Consider the following 22944-nt stretch of genomic DNA (forward strand, 5'->3'; position numbering starts at 1 on the left):
AATTGTTTCTCCATCTGCCATTATCTCTTGTGGAACACCTAAAGGTTAAAGAAGTTTGTAAACCCAGTTTTGAATACCTTGAGGGTGTACGTTTTCTTAGATGGAGTCACTTTTTTGGAATTTCTATTCTAGGGGTGCAACGGGGGGCTTGAAATGGGACATGGTATAAACAAAACCAGTCCTGCAAAATCTGCCTTCCAAAACCCATATAGCGTTCCCCTCCTTCTATGTCCTCCCGTTTGGCCAAACAGTAGTTTACAACCACATATAGAAACATAGAAACATAGAATGTGTCGGCAGATAAGAACCATTTGGCCCATCTAGTCTGCCCAATATACTGAGTACTATGGATTTCCCCTGGCCCTATCTTATATGAAGGATGGCCTTATGCGATTCCCATGCATGCTTAAACTCCTTCACTGTATTTGCAGCTACCACTTCTGCAGGAAGGCTATTCCATGCATCCACTACTCTCTCAGTAAAGTAATACTTCCTGATATTACTTTTAAACCTTTGCCCCTCTAATTTAAAACTATGTCCTCTTGTAGCAGTTTTTCTTCTTTTAAATATTCTCTCCTCTTTTACCTTGTTGATTCCCTTTATGTATTTAAAAGTTTCTATCATATCCCCTCTGTCTCGTCTTCTTCCAAGCTATACAATGTTAAGGTCCTTTAATCTTTCCTGGTAAGTTTTATCCTGCAATCCATGTACTAGTTAGTAGCTCTTCTCTGAACTCTCTCCAAAGTATCAATATCCTTCTGGAGATATGGTCTCCAGTACTGAGCACAATACTCCAAATGAGGTCTCACTAGTGCTCTGTAGAGCAGCATGAGCACCTCCCTCTTTCTACTGGTAATTCCTCTCCCTATACACCCAAGCATTCTGCTAGCATTTCCTGCTGCTCTATGACATTGTCTGCCTACCTTTAAGTCTTCTGAAATAATGACCCCTAAATCCCTTTCCTCAGATACTGAGGTTAGGACTGTATCACTGATTTTTATATTCTGCTCTTGGGTTTTTACACCCCAGGTGCATTATCTTGCACTTATCAACATTAAATTTTAGTTGCCAGATTTTTGACCATTCCTCTAGTTTTCCTAAATCCTTTTCCATTTGGTGTATCCCTCCAGGACATCAACCCTGTTACAAATCTTTGTGTCATCAGCAAAAAGACACACCTTACCATCGAGGCCTTCTGCAATTTCGCTGATAAAGATATTAAACAATATGGGTCCCAGAACAGATCCCTGAGGTACCCCACTGGTAACAAGACCTTGGTCTGAATATACTCCATTGACTACAACCCTCTGTTGCCTGTCCCTCAGCCACTGCCTAATCCATTCAACAATATGGGAGTGCAAGCCCAAAGACTGCAATTTATTGATAAGCCTTCTGTGTGGGACAGTATCAAAAGCCTTACTGAAGTCTAGATAAGCGATGTCTACTGCACCTCCTCCATCTATTATTTTAGTCACCCAATCAAAAAAAATCAATAAGATTAGTTTGACATGATCTCCCTGAAGTAAATCCATGCTGTTTTTCATCTTTCAATCCATGGGATTTTTAGATGTTCCACAATCCTCTCCTTAAGTATGGTTTCCATAAATTTCCCCACTATTGATGTCAGGCTTACTGGCCTATAGTTGCCCGATTCCTCCCTACTACCTTTCTTGTGAATGGGCACAACATTTGCTAATTTCCAATCTTCTGGGACGACTTCTGTTGCCAGTGATTGGTTAAATAAATCTGTTAATGGTTTTGCTAGTTCACTGCTGAGCTCTTTTAATAGCTTTGGGTGTATCCCATCAGGCCCTGTGACTTATTTGTATTGATTTTAGACAGCTGACTTAGAACCTCTTCCTCTGTAAAGACACATGCATCAAAAGATTCATTAGTCTTCTTTCCTAACTGAGGTCCTTTTCCTTCATTTTCCTTTGTAAAGACTGAACAGAAGTATTCATTGAGGCAGTCAGCTAGTTCTTTATCTTCTTCCATATACCTTCCTTCTTTTGTTTTTAATTTTGTAATTCCTTGTTTTAGTTTCCTTTTTTCATTTATGTATCTGAAGAATGCCTTATCGCCTTTTTTCCCTGACTGAGCTAATTTCTCTTCTGCCTGTGCTTTAGAAGCTCTTATAACTTGTTTGGCCTCTCTCTGCCTAATCTTATAAATTTGCCTGTCAGCCTCGTTTTTTTTTTTTTTATATAATTCCTAAATGCTATCTTTTTGTTTTTAATGATTTTAGCCACTTCTGCTGAGTACCACAGTGGTCTCTTCCTTTTTTTGCCTAATGCAATTTCTGTTGCTTTCAATAGTGCCTCTTTTAAGTAGTCCCATTTCTCCTGGACTCCAATGAAACTGTTCCAATCTGATAGGGACTCGAATACCACTAATCTAATTTTAGAAAGTCAGTTTTTCTAAAATCTAAAACTTTTGTTTTTGTGTGGTGTGACTCAGTCACTGTACTTATAGTAAACCACACTGACTGGTGATCAATAGATCCCAAGCTTTCCCCTACAGTAATATCATATACCAATTTCCCATTTGTGAATACTAAATCTAAAATGGCCTCCTTCCGGGTTGGCTCCTCAACTACTTGCTGTAGAGATAATCCCAGTAGGGAATTTAGAATATCTGTACTTCTGGCAGAACTAGCTATTTTGGTTTTCCAGTTTACATTTGGAAGCTTGAAGTCTCCCATAATGATAACTTCCCCCTTCAATGTCATTTTAGCTATTTCCTCAATTAGTAGATCATCTAATTCTTTGACTTGGCTAGGTGGTCTATATATCACACGTACACGAGTTACCTTATGATTATCAAGCTGCAAGGTAACCCAAACTGACTCTAAATTGTTCTAGCTAACTTGTATCAAATTAGATTTTATGCTGTCTTTCACATACAGGGCCACCCCTCCCCTATCTTGCCTTCTCTGTCTTTCCTGTATAGAGAGAACCCTGGCATTGATATATCCCAGTCATTACTCCCCTTGAACCACGTCTCAGTAACAGCCACAACATCTATATTCTCAGATGCCATTATAGCCTCAAGTTCATTGATCTTATTCCCTATATGGGGTGATTCTGCAAACTACAGAATCAGGGCAACCCATATTGAGTTTTGTTTGGCAGTTAACCCTTGCTTTGTTCCTGAAAAAAATTGATCATATTGGAATTTTTTTTTAAAAAAAATCGAAATTCCTAAATTTTATGTCCATTTGCCATGAAGTCTTGTGGAAGACCTAAAGGGTTAACAAAGTTTGTAAAATCAGTTTTGAATACCTTGAGGGTTGTAGTTTCTAAAATGGGGTCATTATTGGATGGTTTCTATTACATAAGCCTCCCAAAGTGACTTCAGACCACTGGTCCATAAAAAGTGGGATTTGGAAAATTTCTGAAAAATTTTGAAATTTGCTTCTAAACTTCTAAGCTATGTAACATCCCCAAAAAATAAAATATAATTCCCAAAATGATACAAACATGAAGTAGACATATGGGAAATGTAAAGTCATCACATTTTTTGGGGGGTATTACTATGTATTACAGAAGTAGAGAACCTGAAACTTTGAAATTGCTAATTTTTCAAAATTTTTAGTAAATTTGGTATTTTTTATGCAAAAATTTTTTCTTTTTTGACCCAATTTTAGCAGTGTCATGAAGTACAATATCAGTTCCCAAAAAAGACAGCTCACGACCTTTTCAATGTCTGCACGGGAAAGGAGCGATCCCCATATGATGCATACGAAATGATCCCAGCAGACATGCTTGCTCTTCCGAATGTATTTATTAAATGGTTCACAGAACGCGTTGCGGCATGTCTGCCTTCTGTCTGAAGGCAGACATACCGCAACACGTTCTGTGAACCGTTTAATAAATACATTCTGAAGAGCAAGCATGTCTGCTGGGATCATTTCGTATGAAGTACAATATGTGACGAAAAAACAATCTCAGAACGGCCTGGGTAAGTAAAAGCGTTTTAAAGTTATCAGCACTTAAAGTGACACTGGTCAGATTTGCAAAAATGGCCAAGTCCTTAAGGTGAAATAGGGCTGAGTCCTTAAGGGGTTAATATGTTAATGTAACTAAGGCTACATTCAGATCCCCATATTGAATTCCAGACATGGCTGCTCACTGCCGGATACCCTTTCACTATAATGGGATCCGATGAGGATCCGGATGGTTTCCACCACAACGTCCTGAATGCAGAAAGTGACATCAGCACAAGAACTGCACATCTGAAGCTTTATTAATGGATATCCATGGTTAAGCATCTGCTCACAAGCCTAGGATCACCGAACACCGTAAGAATGACGTAAGCACGTTTCATTATCTGATGGTTTGATGGACAAATCTGAGTTTGGTGGGAGCCCCGAGAACCCTACCAACTGGAATTCATGGTGACCACTGTTTTTCCTTTCACAAATAAAGTTAATGATATAGCGTACAAAGACATTTCAGTCAATTTCTGCTTCTTTTTTTTAAATATATATAGTAAACATTAGTTATAGTTTATAGTAAAGTAATAGAATGTGTATATATCAGGATATTTTGGTTTCTGGTGTATTTAGTTCAGTTTTTAGAGTCAATGGCATTTTAATAGTTCCTAGCAAGCTCTAGGTATGTTTTTTTTTAGGCTTTTTCCTAAATAGTGTTTTCTATACAACTTTCGACATGCCTGAAAAAACGCCATTAAAAACAGCCAGTGGGGCAGATTTACTAATCCTGTAAATGGCATAGACTTTGACAGGCTGCCTAAACGTGCTCTAGATGTATCACAGCGGTTCAGGCTGGAAGACGAATGTGGTGCAGGGATAGAAATTTTTGCCTAACTCTATACCAACTATTGGTTGGCAACAGAATTTTATGCCAGAAAAACCATGCCCATGAATCCATTTCCACTAAGCTGGCCTTTTTCAAGTGAGTTGAAAAAATTGGAGAAAACCTATTTATGGCAAATTGAGTCAATATTTTACCAATTTAGACCAAAATTTTGCCAATTGTAGGCACAGGCATTAGTAAATCTGCGGCATTGTATGCACAAGGCCTGCCCCTTTTGTTCTCACTCTTCTGTTTGTCTCAGAAAACTGCAGCTTTTTCGTCAGCCAATATATATATATATATGTAAATATGTAATCCAGCCGGTCAGTCATAAAAAACAAGTTTACAGAAATAACACACGAAAAATGAAACAGAAACTATTTGTCAAGTTAATAAAAGGTGAAGATGTGCAGAAACCAGCTGCAGTCTTGCTTCCTCAGGCATCTGGTGAGTACATACAAGACTTTCTACTGCTATAGTTGTATAGAGATATGAGGGGAATTTTTCATGAGAGGAAGTCAGTTTTGCTTCAGTCTGTGTTCTTGTACTTTATGTCACATTTATGAAGTATCTCATGTTACTTGATAAATTTGGCTTATCCTTAGACCTGACACTTTTGTCTAGAGAAGCTCCTCCAGTTTTACTACTCCACCTCCTCCTGGAGTGAGATTGCAATTTTTATTTTTTTAAAGTCTCAATGATAAATCTGGAATGAAACTCATTAACATAGCTAACCACACGCACTCTTCCACCCACATTATAAAAAGGCGCAAAAATACTGCAATCTCACTCCAGGAGGAGGGTGAAGGAGGAAAACCGGAGGAGCTTCTCTAGACAAAAGTTTTAGGCTTAAGGATAAGACAAATTTATCAAGTTACATGAGACATTTGATAAATTTGGCATAAAGTACTCTAAGGCAGACTCAAGCAAAACTGACTTAAATATTCCCCTCATGATAAATTTTCCCCTAGGACTTCAATATTGATAGGCTATCCTTGGGATAAGTGGAAACCTGGGGTTCTTTGGTGTTTTTTGCTGCATTTTTAGGCATAAAAACATCTGTTTCAGATGTTCCATAGAAGTCTAGGTGAAACTATGGGCGTAGTTTACAATCCGAAATACGCCTATGTAATTTGCACCGCAATCTGCAACTTTTCTCCACTCATGCCACTGGGCGCGGCAGGCCAGTCTCATTTTCTCCGACTGTTTTGGGTGAAGAAAATGGTCTAAGTATAAGCCAGCAAGGAAGCTGGCTTATATTTAGACCGGAGCTGGAACCACCGAAGTTAGGTAGAGGCCGGCACCTGTACATATCTTTGGTGGATCCACCGCCAGTGCAGGTGCTTATTAAGACCGGCGTTTCTTGGGTTAGTGTATTTTCTTAATTGCATCATGCTTCCGGTCTGGCATTTCCCCTTATTTTCAGTGTTTTTGTCCCACAGACCTCCAATGATTGATTTGCCCTGCCTAAAAATAGAAGTGGCAATGTGTGGTGGTGTTTTTTAATGGCATTTTGGCATAGTGTTTTCTATACCAATGTATTTTCCCCAACACTGCTCTAAAATGGAAGTGACATTAAAGCAGGTATAGACCTTCATATATAAAAACACAAGCCATGCAAAAAATGGCGGATGCTTAAGCACACAATTTGCCTTTTCGGCATAAATCAAATTATGACTTCATTCTCTGGGTCAGTACGATTACAACAATATCAAATACATACCGGGTTTTTTTATAAGTTTTTCTACTTTTGCACAATTAAACCCATTTTTTTTTTAAAGAAAAGAAAAAGACCCATAACTATTTTATTTTTACTGAGATGTGTGAGGGCTTGATTTTTGCAGGATGACTTGTAGTTTTCATTGATGTTATTTTGGGTTACATAACATTTTTTGATCTCTTTTTATTTCAGCTATTTTGTGGTGAATAAGCAAAAAGCAGCAATTCTGGCATTTTAATGTCAGTGCTATCCTGACATTCCCCAGGAGCCTGTGCCAGAGAGCAGGAAATGCTGGAGGCAGGCTTGGGGCCTACACTAGTGCTTAAGGCCCCTTGGTGTCCACGGTAAAAAGGCGTATTGGTGGTCACTAAGGGGATGATGAAGATGTTGTGGCTGTGTCTGGTACTGTACTTCAATATCAATCTAGTAAATGATAAGGCACTGGCTACACTTCTGCAGCACTTTTATTTCTGGTGCCAGGAGTAGGACCTTCACTTCTATTGCCCGTGGCTGCTATCACGCCCCCGCGAGAGGCTAGGGAGTTATATCTATGGCTCCCTTTCCCCCTCCTCCTCACAATTTTTGGATAGACAAATAGGTGTGTTATAACTCTTATCACCTTGCTATCCATAGAGGGAACAGTTTATTATACTGTTGATTGATGGTGGTTTAAGTTGGGATTATTTATATCCCCACCACAATCTTCCCATAGTTTTTCTGCTTAAGCATCCTGATTAATTCCCTTGATGATTGTTCTATTTGAATATGAAACGTGCATGTAGGGACTGGGATTAGGATAGGGCCATGTCAGGGCCAGCAAACAGGGAAAGGTTCCAGACCGGGTCGCCCTTCTAAGGACGAGTGCCCTGTGGTGAGGCTGCTCTAACATCTATTGGCTAGGGTTATACCACCACAGGGCCATATTAGAGATATACTAGACCCCCAAATCCCATGAGTTATTGCAGCATATAGTCTCCTTTAAGGGAGTTGATTCCTACTTACCTGGATACTGGCTGCCTTCTGGATCCTGACGACAGAGCATTAGGAACAAAGGTTTTCTTATCAAGTGCCACCGTGCACTTAGTTTCTTACCTGAGTTGATATTATTCGTGACTCTTTATGAGTAGAGATGTCCCGAACTATTCGCCGGCGAATAGTTCCCGGCGAACATCGCTTGTTCGCGTTCGCCGCGGCGGGCGAACATATGCAATGTTCGGTCAGCCCCCTATTCGTCATCATTGTGTAAACTTTGACCCTGTACCTCACAGTCAGCAGACACATTCCAGCCAATCAGCAGCGTACCCTCCCTCCCAGACCCTCCCACCTTCTGGACAGCATCCATTTTAGCTTCATTCGGAAGCTGCATTCTTTGTGAGAGGGGGGACAGTGTAGCTGCTGCTGATTTAACAGGGAAATCGATAGCTAGGCCAGTGTATTCAGTGTCCACTACAGTCCTGAAAGACTCATCTGATCTCTGCTGTAAGGACAGCACCCCAAAAAGCCCTTTTTAGGGCTAGAACATCAATCTGCTTTTTTTTTTTTTTTCCTGTGTAATCTCATTGCAGTTGCCTGCCTGCCAGCGTGTGTTTCAGGCTCACAGCGTATACTGTGCCCACTTGCCCAGTGCCAACACTCATAACTGGTGCCACAGTAGCTTGCATTTAAAAAAAAACTAAACCTTTTTTTTCTGTAATATAATAGGAGTCAAGCGCATAGTGCTGCAAGTGCATAGTGTCACCAGCGCAACTCATACAGTACAGACCAAAAGTTTGGACACACCTTCTCATTCAAAGAGTTTTCTTTATTTTCATGACTATGAAAATTGTAGATTCACACTGAAGGCATCAAAACTATGAATTAACACATGTGGAATTATATACATAACAAACAAGTGTGAAACAACTGAAAATATGTCATATTCGAGGTGCTTTTCACACTCTTGGCATTCTCTTGATGAGCTTCAAGAGGTGGTCCCCTGAAATGGTCTTCACTTCACAGGTGTGCCCTGTCAGGTTTAATAAGTGGGATTTCTTGCCTTATAAATGGGGTTGGGACCATCAGTTGCGTTGAGGAGAAGTCAGGTGGATACACAGCTGATAGTCCTACTGAATAGACTGTTTGTATTAGAATTTGTATTATGGCAAGAAAAAAGCAGCTAAGTAAAGAAAAACAAGTGGCCATCATTACTTTAAGAAATGAAGGTCAGTCAGTCAGCCGAAAAATTGGGAAAACTTTGAAAGTAAGGGCTATTTGACCATGAAGGAGAGTGATGGGGTGCTGCGCCAGATGACCTGGCCTCCACAGTCACCGGACCTGAACTCAATCGAGATGGTTTGGGGTGAGCTGGACCGCAGAGTGAAGGCAAAGGGGCCAACAAGTGCTAAGCATCTCTGGGAACTCCTTCAAGACTGTTGGAAGACCATTTCAGGTGACTACCTCTTGAAGCTCATCAAGAGAATGCCAAGAGTGTGCAAAGCAGTAATCAAAGCAAAAGGTGGCTACTTTGAAGAACCTAGAATATGACATATTTTCAGTAGTTTCACACTTGTTTGTTATGTATATAATTCCACATGTGTTAATTCATAGTTTTGATGCCTTCATAGTCATGAAAATAAAGAAAACTCTTTGAATGAGAAGGTGTGTCCAAACCTTTGGTCTGTACTGTATCTGGTGTCACATTCGATTCCATTTAAAGAAAAACAACAATTTTGACTGTGAATAAATAGCAGTCAGTTGCACACACGTGTTTGTGTGTTTAAGGCCCAGCTGCAAGTCCATAGTGTCACTTCAGCGCCATTCATATCTGGTGTCACATTCGATTACATTTAAATAAAAACAACTATTTTGACTGTGAATAAATAGCAGTCAGTTGCACACATGTGTTTGTGTGTTAAAGGCCCAGCTGCAAGTGCATAGTGTCACCAGCGCAACTCATATCTGGTGTCACAGTAGCTTGCACGCATAGTACAACTTAACGAATCTAAAAAAAATGACAGGCAGAGGCAGGCCACCCCGCACGGGCCGTCGTGGTCGTGGTGCTGTGATTCCCTTTGGCCCTAGAATAATGCCCAGTGTTCAGAGGCCACGTACCTGAGGACATAGTTGACTGGCTAACACAGGACACCCAATCTTCTACAGCTTCCGCTCGGAACCTTGACGCACCATCCTCCTCCAGCTCTGCTTCGGGCACCTCTCAAGTTACCACTCGCCCGCCTGCCGCCACCACCAACACTAGCACCACAGCCGCTTCACTTGATCTGTCAAAGGAGTTATTTACACATCAGTTGGAAGAAATGAGTGATGCGCAACCATTATTGCCAGAGGATGTAGATAACAGGGATATGTCTCAGTCAGGCAGCATTACACACATGGACGTACGGTGTGATGATGATGATGTTGTACCCGCTGCTGCTTCCTTTGCTGAGTTGTCAGATACAAGTGAAGCGGTTGATGATGACGATGTGTCCGTGGATGTCACGTGGGTGCCCGCTCGGAGAGAAGAAGAACAGGGGGAAAGTTCTGATGGGGAGACAGAGGAGGAGGAGATGAGTTGGAAGCAGGGGGAGGTTCGTAGCAAGGAGCTAGTGGCACAGTCAGACAGCATGCATCGGCACCCGGGGTCAGCCAGACAGCACGCCAATCAACGCATGCTGTTGCCACCACCAGAATGCCATCATTGCAGAGCTCAGCAGTGTGGCATTTTTTTTGTGTGTCTGCCTCTGACAACAGCGATGCCATTTGCAACCTGTTCCAATAGAAACTGAGTCGTGGGAAGTCCAACACCCACCTAGGTACAACTGCTTTGCGAAGGCACATAATCGCACACAAACGCCTATGGGATCAACACATGAGTACAAGTAGCACACAAACTCAAAGCCGCCATCCTCCTCCTGGTCGAGCATCTTCAGCTACGTCAACCACTGCTGTCCTCCTTGCCCCCTCTCAACCCATCCGCCACTCCGTCTCTTGCCTTGAGCTGTTCCTGCTCATCTGCCCACAGTCAGGTGTCTGTCAAGGACATGTTTGAGCGTAAGAAGCCAATGTCACAAAGTAACCCCCTTGCCCGGCGTCTGACAGCTGGTTTGTCTGAACTCTTAGCCCGCCAGCTTTTACCATGGTGGAGTCTGAGGCGTTCCAAAAATTTGTAGCTATTGTGACACCGCAGTGGAAGGTACCCGGCCGAAATTTCTTTGCACAAAAGGCAATCCCTAACCTGTACTCGATTGTGCAAAATGAAGTAATGGCATGTCTGGCACACAGTGTTGGGGCAAGGGTCCATCTGACCACTGATACCTGGTCTGCAAAGCACGGTCAGGGCAGGTATATCACCTACACTGCACATTGGGTAAACCTGCTGACGGCTGCCAAGCATGGAATGCGTGGCTCTACAGAGGAGTTGGTGACACCGCCACGACTTGCAGGCAGGCCTACTGCCACCTCCTCTACTCCTCCTACTCCATCCTCTTCCATAACCTCCTCGGCTGAGTCCTCTTCTGCTGCTGCGTCTTGCTCCACATCAACGGCACTCCCCCAGCTCCCCAGGGGCTATTCCACATCCCGGATACGGCAGTGTCACGCCGTCTTGGGGTTGACTTGCCTGAAAGCAGAGAGTCAGACCGGACCAGCACTCCTGTCCGCCCTGAACGCACAGGTGGATCAGTGGCCGACTCCGCACCAACTGGAGATCGGCAAAGTGGTGTGTGACAACGGAAGCAATTTGTTGGCAGCATTAAATTTGGGCAAGTTGACACATGTGCCGTGCATGGCACATGTGTGTAATCTGATCGTACAACGCTTTGTGCATAAGTATCCAGGCTTACAGGACGTCCTGAAGCAGGCCAGAAGGTGTGTGGCCATTTCAGGCGTTCCTACACGGCCATGGCTCAATTTTGCGATATTCAGCGGCAAAACAACATGCCAATGAGGCGCTTGATTGCGACAGCCCAACACGTTGGAATTCAACACTCCTAGTGTTCGACAGCCTGCTCCAACAAGAAAAAGCCGTCAACGAGTATTTGTATGACCGGGGTGCTAGGACAGCCTCTGCGGAGCTGGGTATTTTATTGCCACGTTCCTGGACGCTCATGCGTCTTTTTGAGGAGGTGACAAACCTAGTCAGTCGCACCGAAGGCACCATCAGAGTGCTGGATCAGGCCGTAGATGAGCGTGAAGAGGAAGAGGAAGAGGAAGAGTTGTGGTCACCATCACCACCAGAAACAGCCTTATCAGCATCGCTTGCTGGACCTGCGGCAACGCTGGAAGAGGATTGTGAGGAAGAGGAGTCAGAGGAGGAATATGGCTTTGAGGAGGAGGAGGAAGACCAACCACAACAGGCATCCCAGGGTGCTCGTTGTCACCTATCTGGTACCCGTGGTGTTGTACGTGGCTGGGGGGAAGAACATACATTCAGTGAGATCACTGAGGACGAGGAAAGGGACATGAGTAGCTCGGCATCCAACCTTGTGCAAATGGGGTCTTTCATGCTGTCGTGCCTGTTGAGGGACCCTCGTATAAAAAGGCTGAAGGAGAACGACCTGTACTGGGTGGCCACGCTACTAGACCCCCGGTATAAGCAGAAAGTGCCTGAAATGTTACCGAATTACCGCAAGTCGGAAAGGATGCAGCAGTTCCAAAATAAATTAAAAAGTATGCTTTACACAGCATTTAAGGGTGATGTCACAGCACAACGGGAATCTAACAGGGGAAGAGGTGAAAGTAAACCTCCTCCTCCCACGACCACGCCGGCAAGGACAGGACGCTTTACAGACGTGTTGTTGATGGAGGACATGCAGAGCTTTTTAAGTCCTACGCATCGCCACAGCCCTTCAGGGTCCACCCTCAGAACGACTCGACCGACAGGTAGCAGACTACCTCGCCTTAACTGCAGATATCGACATTCTGAGGAGCGATGAACCCCTTGACTACTGGGTGTGCAGGCTTGACCTGTGGCCTGAGCTATCCCAATTTGCGATAGAACTTCTGGCCTGCCTCGCTTCAAGTGTCCTGTCAGAAAGGACCTTCAGTGCAGCAGGAGGTATTGTCACTGAGAAGAGAAGTCCCCTAGGTCAAAAAAGTCTAGATTACCTCACCTTTATTAAGATGAATGAGGGATGGATCCCGAAGGGACTGACAGTGGGCGATACATTCGACTAAAAAAGGCCTGATGAGATGAGCTGCCTTGGGCTAAAAATAGTCCACACGCTGCTGTATTTTATCTCTGAATGCCGGATGACTTGCGTGACTTATCCGCCACCAACTAGGGTTCAAGCCGCAATGTTTTAGGGCACTTTCTGCCTGGGAAACAAAAAAGAAATTTTCTGGCCGCTGCTACAGCAGCGGCTGCAACGATACCAAATTTTTCAGGCATGTGTACATTCCTAATTTTTTTGGCCTCTGGTGTTGCACTGTGGCTTCAAAAAAAAAACCCAAAAAAGGCACATACATGTGTCAATTCCCCTTCGTGATCGTTACCTTGTTGTGGTGAAGGGGCTTGCATATCACAATGAAGCGACCACCTCTATGAGTGTGTTGGCAATAGCAATGTTGGCACACCCCAGATGATAAGGTCGTTGCTTCATTGTGAACAGACCAAGCGATCGGCTGGATAATTTTGCATAGAAAAAACATTAATTTTCTTTGTGATCATCTAAGGTGATCATTAAAGCCTACTAGGCCAACAATGGGCCCACACTGCAGAATCATTGTTTTCTGGGTCACTTAACTGTCACTGAACTACCTCAGCACGACCATAGGCTTTGAAAAAACCCCATCGCCTGCAATCTCCCAAACATGCGCACGAGCACAGTCATAACTACACCAAGATTGACGCATAGAGGTATAAAATTTATGTCATGAGTGTGTCAACTATTGACAACTCTTTGCGGTTGTCTAAAATCTATTCCATACACGTCCCCTGATAGGGGACGTAACAGGGATTAAACTGATAAGAATAGTACTACTTAACACACCACTCATATCTGGTGGCACATTAGATTGCACGCGCAGTGCCCCAAATTTGAAGTAGGAGGACCGACCAAGCATCTTTTTCCATCTCCCGGTTCCTAAAATGTATTCCATATACACGTCCCCTGATAGGGGACGTAACAGGGATTAAACTGATAAGAATAGTACTACTTAACACACCACACATATTGGGATTGCACAGTACATTACACAGCGCACGCGCAGTGCCCCAAATTGGAATTAAGAGGACCGACCAAGCATCTTTTTCCATCTCCCGGTTCCTAAAATCGATTCCATATACACGTCCCCTGATAGGGGACGTAACAGGTATTAAACTGATAAGAATAGTACTACTTAACACACCACACATATTGGGATTGTGCAATGAGCCGGGCTGTGGTACAGTGGGTCAGCTATGCAGTGGGTCAGGATATATGTGTAGTAGTTCGTGACACCAATTGCAGCTTGCGCAGGTACTGTAGCAGGGCCCTTTAAGATGTTATAACTCATGTACCAGGTGAGGAATGCCAGAGGGGGATAATGTCTCTGTGTAGTAGGTAGTGTCAATGGTGTCTCCTACCTTGGTATGGCTGGACTCCTGGATCCTGGCTCATTTGCAATAAAATTGAGTGTGGTCAGTAGGAGTAATTGAGGAATGAATGCAATCCAGACAGGAAATATAATCCAACTTGTCTTTACTTAATGCAGCTTTGAATCCATACAAGATACAGCAATAGTCTTGGGTCCCAGCAGGTATTGGCAATATGTGGCAGTAATTAATATATATTCTGCTTCTTGTCATATGCCTAGAGAATCTGGCAGGTATCTATCTTCTGCTCTGTCTGTAGTCTGCTTGGTTTGGGCCTGACTAGCTGAGGAGGTATTTAGTTTCTCCTGGTCTTTGGATCTGTACTCACAGCACTGCTTGCAGGGTATGATGTCTTCTTCCTGGAGATCTATAGTTCTGGAGGGCTGCTTGCTTTGTCCACCAGCTGAGGTAGATGACTCAGGCTGGGAAGAGGTATCCTTAGCCTCAGCCGAGGCTGGATCCAAGGTTGGGATCCCTGTTTCTGGGGGCTCCTGCTAACACAGCCTTCCCCAAGCAGGGGGCTGGTACACACTGAGTCACTTCCTTCTCCTCCTCATGAGACAGGACATGGGAACAGCCCACTTCTGCCCACACAGGGGAGACTAACCTGGAATGGACTATTCCAGGCTAGAGATACTAAACTGGCTTTGGACTGCTAAACATATTGCTGCCACCTGCTGGTGTACATTGAAATTACAGCAAATACATTGTACAGGCCTGAAGATACATATAATGGAAATGCACAGTTAGATTACACAAGATGGTAATACATATACACCTGACATGTTGTAGCAGGGAGACAGAAGTTCAGTGACATACTTCAGGATGTTACAATTGCACAATACATTACACAGCGCACGCGCAGTGCCCCAAATTAGAATTAAGAGGACCGACCAAGCATCTTTTTCCATCTCCCGGTTCCTAAAATCGATTCCATATACACGTCCACTGATAGGGGACGTAACAGGGATTAAACTGATAGGAATAGTACTACTTAACACACATTACTGTGTTACTTTATGTTGTATTGCTAGAATTGACGAATATAGCACTATATTCTCAATCTTCATTATATTCTAGCAATACAACCATTAGGAACTCAGATCTAAGTTGTAATCGCAATGCGATTAATACAGGTTATATTAATCGCATTGCGAATTTAACGTACCACACTCTGCGTCAACTACGTAATTTTCCATGGGAGTTGGATCCCCCTCCGGCATGCCACAGTCCAGGTGTTAGTCCCCTTGAAACAACTTTTCCATCACTATTGTGGCCAGAAAGAGTCCCTGTGGATTTTAAAATTCGCCTGTCTATTGAAGTCTATGGCGGTTCCCCCGTTCGCGAACATTTGCGGAAATTCGCGTTCGTTCGAGTAGCTACTTGGTTCTATCATATTACCTAAGGGCCTATAATTTTAATATTGTTGAATTAAAAGTTATATTTTAGTGCAATAATTGATCAGTGGTTTGGTTGGCTTATTGGATTATTCCGTGATTTGTTATAAAGACATCGTGTTACCTCTTTCCTTGTGTATTTTTGACTATAGTCATAACTAAAGGGGAAGCAAGGCATAGCAGCATTCTATAAATGTACAGAGCATGGTCTATATATAAACTAATACTGCATCTAATATACAGTTGCAAGAAAAAGTATGTGAACCGTTTGGAATGATATGGATTTATGCACAAATTGGTCATAAAATGTGATCTGATCTTCATCTAAGTCACAACAATAGACAATCACAGTCTGCTTAAACTAATAAACACACAAAGAATTAAATGTTACCATGTTTTTATTGAACACACCATGTAAACATTCACAGTGCAGGTGGAAAAAGTATGTGAACCCTTGGATTTAATAACTGGTTGAACCTTCTTTGGCAGTAATAACTTCAACCAAACGTTTCCTGTAGTTGCAGATCAGACGTGCACAACGGTCAGGAGTAATTCTTGACCATTCCTCTTTACAGAACTGTTTCAGTTCAGCAATATTCTTGGGATGTCTGGTGTGAATTGCTTTCTTGAGGTCATGCCACAGCATCTCAATCGGGTTGAGGTCAGGATTCTGACTAGGCCACTCCAGAAGGCGTATTTTCTTCTGTTTAAGCCATTCTGTTGTTGATTTACTTCTATGCTTTGGGTAGTTGTCCTGTTGCAACACCCATCTTCTGTTGAGCTTCAGCTGGTGGACAGATGGCCTTAAGTTCTCCTGGAAAATGTCTCGATAAACTTGGGAATTCATTTTTCCTTCGATGATAGCAATCCGTCCAGGCCCTGACGCAGCAAAGCAGCCCCAAACCATGATGCCCCCACCACCATACTTCACAGTTTGGATGAGGTTTTGATGTTGGTGTGCTGTGCCTCTTTTTCTCCACACATAGTGTTGTGTGTTTCTTCCAAACAACTCAACTTTGGTTTCATCTGTCCACAGAATATTTTGCCAGTACTGCTGTGGAACATCCAGGTGCTCTTATGCAAACTGTAAACATGCAGCAATGTTTTTTTGGACAGCAGTGGCCTCCTCTGTGATATCCGCCCATGAAATCCATTCTTGTTTAGTGTTTTACGTATCATAGATTCGCTAACAGGGATGTTAGCATATGCCATAGACTTTTGTAAGTCTTTAGCTGACACTCTAGGATTCTTCTTCACCTCATTGAGCAGTCTGCGCTGTGCTCTTGCAGTCATCTTTACAGGACGGCCACTCCTAGGGAGAGTAGCAGCAGTGCTGAACTTTCTCCATTTATAGACAATTTGTCTTACCGTGGACTGATGAACAGCAAGGCTTTTGGAGATACTTTTTATAACCCTTTCCAGCTTTATGCAAGTCAACAATTCTTAAAAGTAGGTCTTCCGAGAGCTCTTTTGTGAGAGGCATCATTCATATCAGGCAATGGTTCTTGTGAAAAGCAAACCCAGAACTGGTGTGTGTTTTTTATAGGGCAGGGCAGCTGTAACCAACACCTCCAATCTCATCTCATTGATTGTACTCCAGTTGGCTGACACCTCACTCGAAATTAGCTCTTGGAGATGTCATTAGTCTAGGGGTTCACATACTTTTTCCACCTGTACTGTGAATGTTTACATGGTGTGTTCAATAAAAACATGGTAACATTTAATTCTTTGTTTGTTATTAGTTTAAGCAGACTGTGATTGTCTATTGTTGTGACTTAGATGAAGATCAGATCACATTTTATGACCAATTTGTGCAGAAATCCATATCATTCCAAATGGTTCACGTACTTTTTCTTGCAACTGTACAATCATCATAATATGCTTAGCAAATGTATTTTGAAAAAAAAATATGTGTGCCCATTTACCACAGCAAGGTGACCTCATTACAGATGGGAACACAAGAGATCAAGTCCTGCTTACCTGGAGAGGTCATAATTGTAGCAGTCATAGTGTTTTACGGGTTCTAGCCTCCTTGAATGTAGATGCTGACAAACAGCATAGAGAAAATATCACACAGATATTTTTAGATCAAAAAAATACATTTGCACAGGGTGGCCCATGAAAAAGTAGCCCGCCTCCAGCTATAGTATAACAATGTGAACGAGCAAGTGGAATGTCTTTTTTAATGCAAAGTCACAAAAGATGCTAAAAGTCCCCGTTCAAGTCTCTGCATCTTTGGGCATGTTGGATTATGTTGGCTGATAATGCTTGCAGCTCTTCAGCAGTGTTGTTGTGGATTGTGTTTGTAATATACCGCAGCAATTACACACAGTTTATTTTATTTTTAACTGTCCCACACAAAAGTGACCTCCACAATACCCCACTCTCTTAATAGTGACCTCCACAGCACCTCGTCCCCTTAGCAGTGACTTCCACAGCATCTGCCCCCACCTTCCACCTCAGTGCCTGGACCCCTTAACATTACCTCAACAGCATGCCACCCCCTTAACAATGTCCTCTCCCCCTTAATAGTGACCTCCACAGCACCTGACCCCCTTAACAGTTACCTCCACAGCACCAGTGCTATTAACAGTTACCTCCACAGGGCCCGCCCCCCTTAATATTACCTCAACAGCATGCTGCCTCCTTAACAGTGACCTCTCCCCCTTAATAGTGACTTCCACAGCACCCCTCCCCTTACTAGTGACCTCCATAGCTCCCCACCCCCTTAACAGTGACCTCTGCAGCACCCGTCCCTTTATCAGTTACCTCCACAGTGCTCGGCCCATTTACCATTACCTCAACAGCGTGTGACCTCCTTAACAGTGACCTATAACAGTGAAGAAAAATGGCTCACTTGATATGGAAATCTGGTGTAAAACTGTGTGTATGTCAGTGAGGCAAAGACCGAATGACCTGAGAGCTTCTACTGGCCAAAAAGTGTCATGTGACCATGTGTATGTCAGTTAGGATATAAGTGAAGGAGTTCAGAGCTTCAATTGGCTAATACAGGTCATGTGATGGAGCTATATTTGCATTTTGTGGGAATATCTCAAGAACAGTATACCCTAGCTGAGAACTTTATGAAACCCTTCCCAGACACCTGATGTACCTATGTGCCAAATTAGGTGTCCAACGGTGTTCTGCCCAGCAGGATTAGAAAATGATTCTAGTTCATTCCGCCAGAGTCTTGGTATTTCTCAAGTGGTTAGTGTGGTTATAGCACCATCTAGTGGTGTTAAGTTGTATTACACTTAGTTTTCCTTGTTGCAAAGACTACTGAATTGTGGGTGGTGCACTGCATTGCGGGAGTGCAAAGCATCCTGTAAGAGAGAAGCCTCCAGTCTCCAGGACACATCAGCAGAGCTGTCCTTTTGCATATCTCCTTCTCAAACTCCACCATCCTTGTAAAAGCATATCTGTTTTACAAACAATCCTGTTTTACCAATAAACAAGTTAGACTACAAAGAACAGTCCTCTTATTTGGAAGACAGGAATGGTTTATGCTGAATGTCAGACTGCACACTGTGTGAACGTGTATGAAGACAGAACAAACGGCTAAGGCATCTGGATGTATATAGATTTTTATAATATAGATATAGACCATATACTGTACTTTTATAGAATGCTGCTATGGCATACATTGCTTCTCCTCTAATTAGAACTGTCAACCTGCATATTCGTTTTACTCCACAGGATATAGAGTGCAAGAGGCCTAATTCTGTTTCTGTTCTTTGAGCTTGCAGCATGTACCTGGAGGTTTGGCTGCCTCCATTTTGGTTGCCATCACTGACCAATCCACTTCAGTGTTCTAGAGCTCATTCACACGTCTGTACGGCCGTGGTGCCCGCAATACACGGGCACTGGCTGTGTGAACTCCGTGCTGCGGATGTAGACCCATTGACTTGAATTGATCAGCGATCCGTAAAATACAACAAAAGATAGGATATGTCCTCTCTTTTGCGATGCAGAGGATTAGAGCATTGAAAGCCCACGAAAACATTCGGACATGTCCTATCTTTTACCGTAATTTGAGGACGACGACCATATGGTCGTGTGAATGAGCCCTTAATTAGTGTGATGTGCGTAGCTGAGTCTGCTGTTCCTGCTCATGGAAGGGTGCTGGCACAGAATAATGCAACAAGTCATAGCCTGCTTACCTGGAGAGGTATCTATTGTAGCAGTCAGTGTTTTTATAGGGGTTTTTATGCCCACAAACAGCATAGAAGCTTAGAGTTAGGTTTGCATCTGTATTGAGGTCACTTTGCTGTGGTGCATTGGCAGAGATATTTTTTTATCAAAATATATTTGGTGAGCACCCCATAATAGATTGTGTATTAGATGTGTTATTAGTTTATATATAGATCATATACTGTATGTTTATAGAGTGTTGCTATGCTATGCATTGCTTACCTTCTAATTCTTCATATTAAGTGCATAGAAGTAAAGAACTGCTATAGTTCACTGAAGCGTGAAATCAGCCTAACATGTTGTTCTGTGTTATCCCAGAGCCTAAATGCATTATAGAAAAATGTTAGAACAGGAGAGATTTGCACAGTTGTCGTTCAAATATTTAGCTCACAGAGGATTGTCTAGCCTGGTTAGGCTACTTTCACACTTGCGTTCGGGGGTTCCGCTTGTGAGCTCCATTTAATGGCTCTCACAAGCGGCCCCGAACGCATCCGTACAGCCCCAATGCATTCTGAGTAGATGCGGATCCGTTCAGAATGCCTCAGTCTGGCTCCGCTTGGCCTCCGTTCCGCTCAGCAGGCGGACACCCGAACGCAGCTTGCAGCGTTCGAGTGTCCGCCTGGCCGTGCAGAGCCAAACGGATCCGTCCAGACTTACAATGTAAGTCAATGGGGACGGATCCGTTTGAAGTTGACACAATATGGTGCAATTTCAAACGGATCCGTCCCCCATTGACTTTCAATGCAAAGTCTGGACGGATCCGTCTGACTAACTTTCACACTTAGATTTTTTTCTGAAATATAATGCAGACGGATCCGTTCTGAACGGATACCATCGTTTGCATTATAGGAGCACATCCGCTCCAAACGCAAGTGTGAAAGTAGCCTTAGACTTTATTCCTGAGAAAACTGAGAAAATGATCTGATAAGTGGGCAAGCTCTCATTCTCAAGGGTAAAGATTTCAGAATGTCCCCATCCCCTCAGTCTCTAACCACATGGTGATTGGTGAGAAGTCACTTTCCTCAAATCACTATTCTTTCTTTCTTCCTATAGCAACTAGTGTTTGAAAAAGGTCCATGTAGGAACGAAACGTCTCATGTACACGGAAAAGTTGCCTTGCATATGAAAACCAAGTAAAAATCAACACAATACTTCAAACAAATCTCAAGGAGTGCCTAAGTTTATTTTAATTGTTGCTTAGGGGGAATATAATTATATTGTGGTCACTATTATCTAGTGTTTCTCGAACAGTAACATTTCCAACAAGCTCTGCATCATTAGAGATTACCAGATCCAACAGAGCATTGCCCCTAGTGGGAGCTTCTACAAACTGACCCATAAAGTTGTCCTGCAGCAAGTTGAGGAATTTTCTCCCCTTTGCGGTTGAGGCAAAATCATAAAGGCAGTCAATGTCTGAGAAGTTAAAATCTCCCATTATGACCACTGTACCAGCCTGTGCAGCCCACTCTATTTGGTTATTGAGAGACAGTGACAGGTCTGACACAGGTTAGAGGCAAGGAAGGGGTGGATAGTGTGGTCCACACCCCTATTCCACCATAGGTAAGGCCAGCTGGAGGTACTCAGGCTGGCATAAAGCACCTCCCAGGGTGTCAGTAAGTGGGGGAGTGTGTTACCCGTGGACAGAGACCTTAAGGCTCTGTGTGTGTGGTCTCAGCTGGGCAAGGCTGAGGGACCACGAGGCTGGGAGATAGCCTGGAGTTGGGGGACAAAGCGACGCCTGGGAGGGTCGCGGGGCCATAGTCAGGCGGACTACTGAGCCCCAATCCCTCACAAGAGACACTGGACTGGAGACAGTGGGTGTCCTGTGCTCTGTACAGCCAGGAGGCTGTGGGACATTGGCTGGGAAAACAGTAAATATGAGTTAGAATGAGACCCTGTCTGCTGTAGTTGGAGGACTAGCTAGAATCAAGCCAACAACACACAAGGAAAATCTATCAAACCTTCGTTTCCTACTCCTTGTCCTAAACTCCGGTTCTTTAAACTCCACTTATTCACAAGCCCACTTAGTACAGCAAGCCCAGGTAGAGCGAGCTCAGGATGAGTTCAGTGGTACAATTAATAGCACCTGGAAGCACAAACCGCTCTCCTTAACCAGATACACAGCAGAGAAATAAAATGGGTTTAAATGTCAGTACCAAAATGCAAGCACTTAACTCACAAGGACCTTTGCTATAAACTATATGCAGCTATTTACAATCACTCCCACAAAATCACACTCCGCACCAGCACCCCGGTTCTTTAAACTCCACTTATTCACAAGCAAACTTAGTATAGCAAGCCCAGACTTGAGGTCTGATCTCAAGTCTGACGAGGAATGGGGGTCTGATCTGAGGTATGATGAGTAATGGGGGTCTGATCTGTGGTCTGATGAGTAATGGGGATCTGATTTAGGTGTCTGATGAAGATTGCGGGCTTTTTTTCAAATATTTATTTCTTATTTTCCTCTTTTAAAACCTAGGTGTTTCTTTTAGTGAGGAAAATAAGGCAGATTTTCAATATCATAGTACTGTTGAACTTTTTTTTAAAAGGCAAATTATTTTAAAAAAATGTTTTATATTAATATTGAGTTAGAAAATTCCCCTTTCTGATGGAAGTGTCAGCTTTAACACATTGTTAGTATTTAGCAGATATTCTTCTATTATTGTGTACTTGATGCACTATGCCTCTCACCATATCATCTCTATTACAGTAATCATGGCATTTGCTTTTCAATTCTCCTCAAATTACACTGAAGAGATTTGGACAGAGGAAAATTTGCCTGGATTTCAGGAAGTGGTTCTCCGCAGTACTGATCAGCCAGAAGATGGGAAGATCTATGTAATGTACCACGGCACCACGTTCCCTGGAGCAAAAGGAATTATCAAAGCTGGATTTCAGCAATCTAAAGATGGAATGCTGGGAAGCGGCGTCTACGTCAGTAAATAAAGCTATGAGATACCCCCTAGGTGACAAAACAGATCAGATTGTTCTAAAGCTCAGAGTGAATGTAGGCAAGGTCAAGAAGATTGAATATCAAAAGCATCCTATGCAAAAGACATGGCATGAGAATGGCTATGATACAGCCTGGGTGCCTGCCTATTCTGGAATGGTTAAGAGTGGGCTGGAAGAGGATTGTGTTTGGGATCCCAAGAGAATCAAGGTGGTTGGCATCGCCAAAGCTTCACCAAACAAACTATATCAGCTGAATTATTTGTTAATGATGTATGGAAAATAGGCACAATCATAAAATATTTTACCTGCCAGGAA

General features: G+C 43.1%; 1 long non-coding RNA gene across 1 annotated transcript; it reads left to right on the forward strand.

The window, feature by feature from the left end:
- Positions 1 to 5239: 5239 nt before the first annotated feature.
- Positions 5240 to 22568, forward strand: LOC120996647. The gene is made up of 3 exons (XR_005777833.1): positions 5240 to 5264; positions 6730 to 6963; positions 22388 to 22568. It is a non-coding gene; the product is annotated as an uncharacterized LOC120996647 (long non-coding RNA).
- The last annotated feature ends 376 nt before the right edge of the window (positions 22569 to 22944 follow it).

This window comes from Bufo bufo, chromosome 1 (assembly GCF_905171765.1).
Source record: "Bufo bufo chromosome 1, aBufBuf1.1, whole genome shotgun sequence".
NCBI lineage: Eukaryota > Metazoa > Chordata > Amphibia > Anura > Bufonidae > Bufo > Bufo bufo.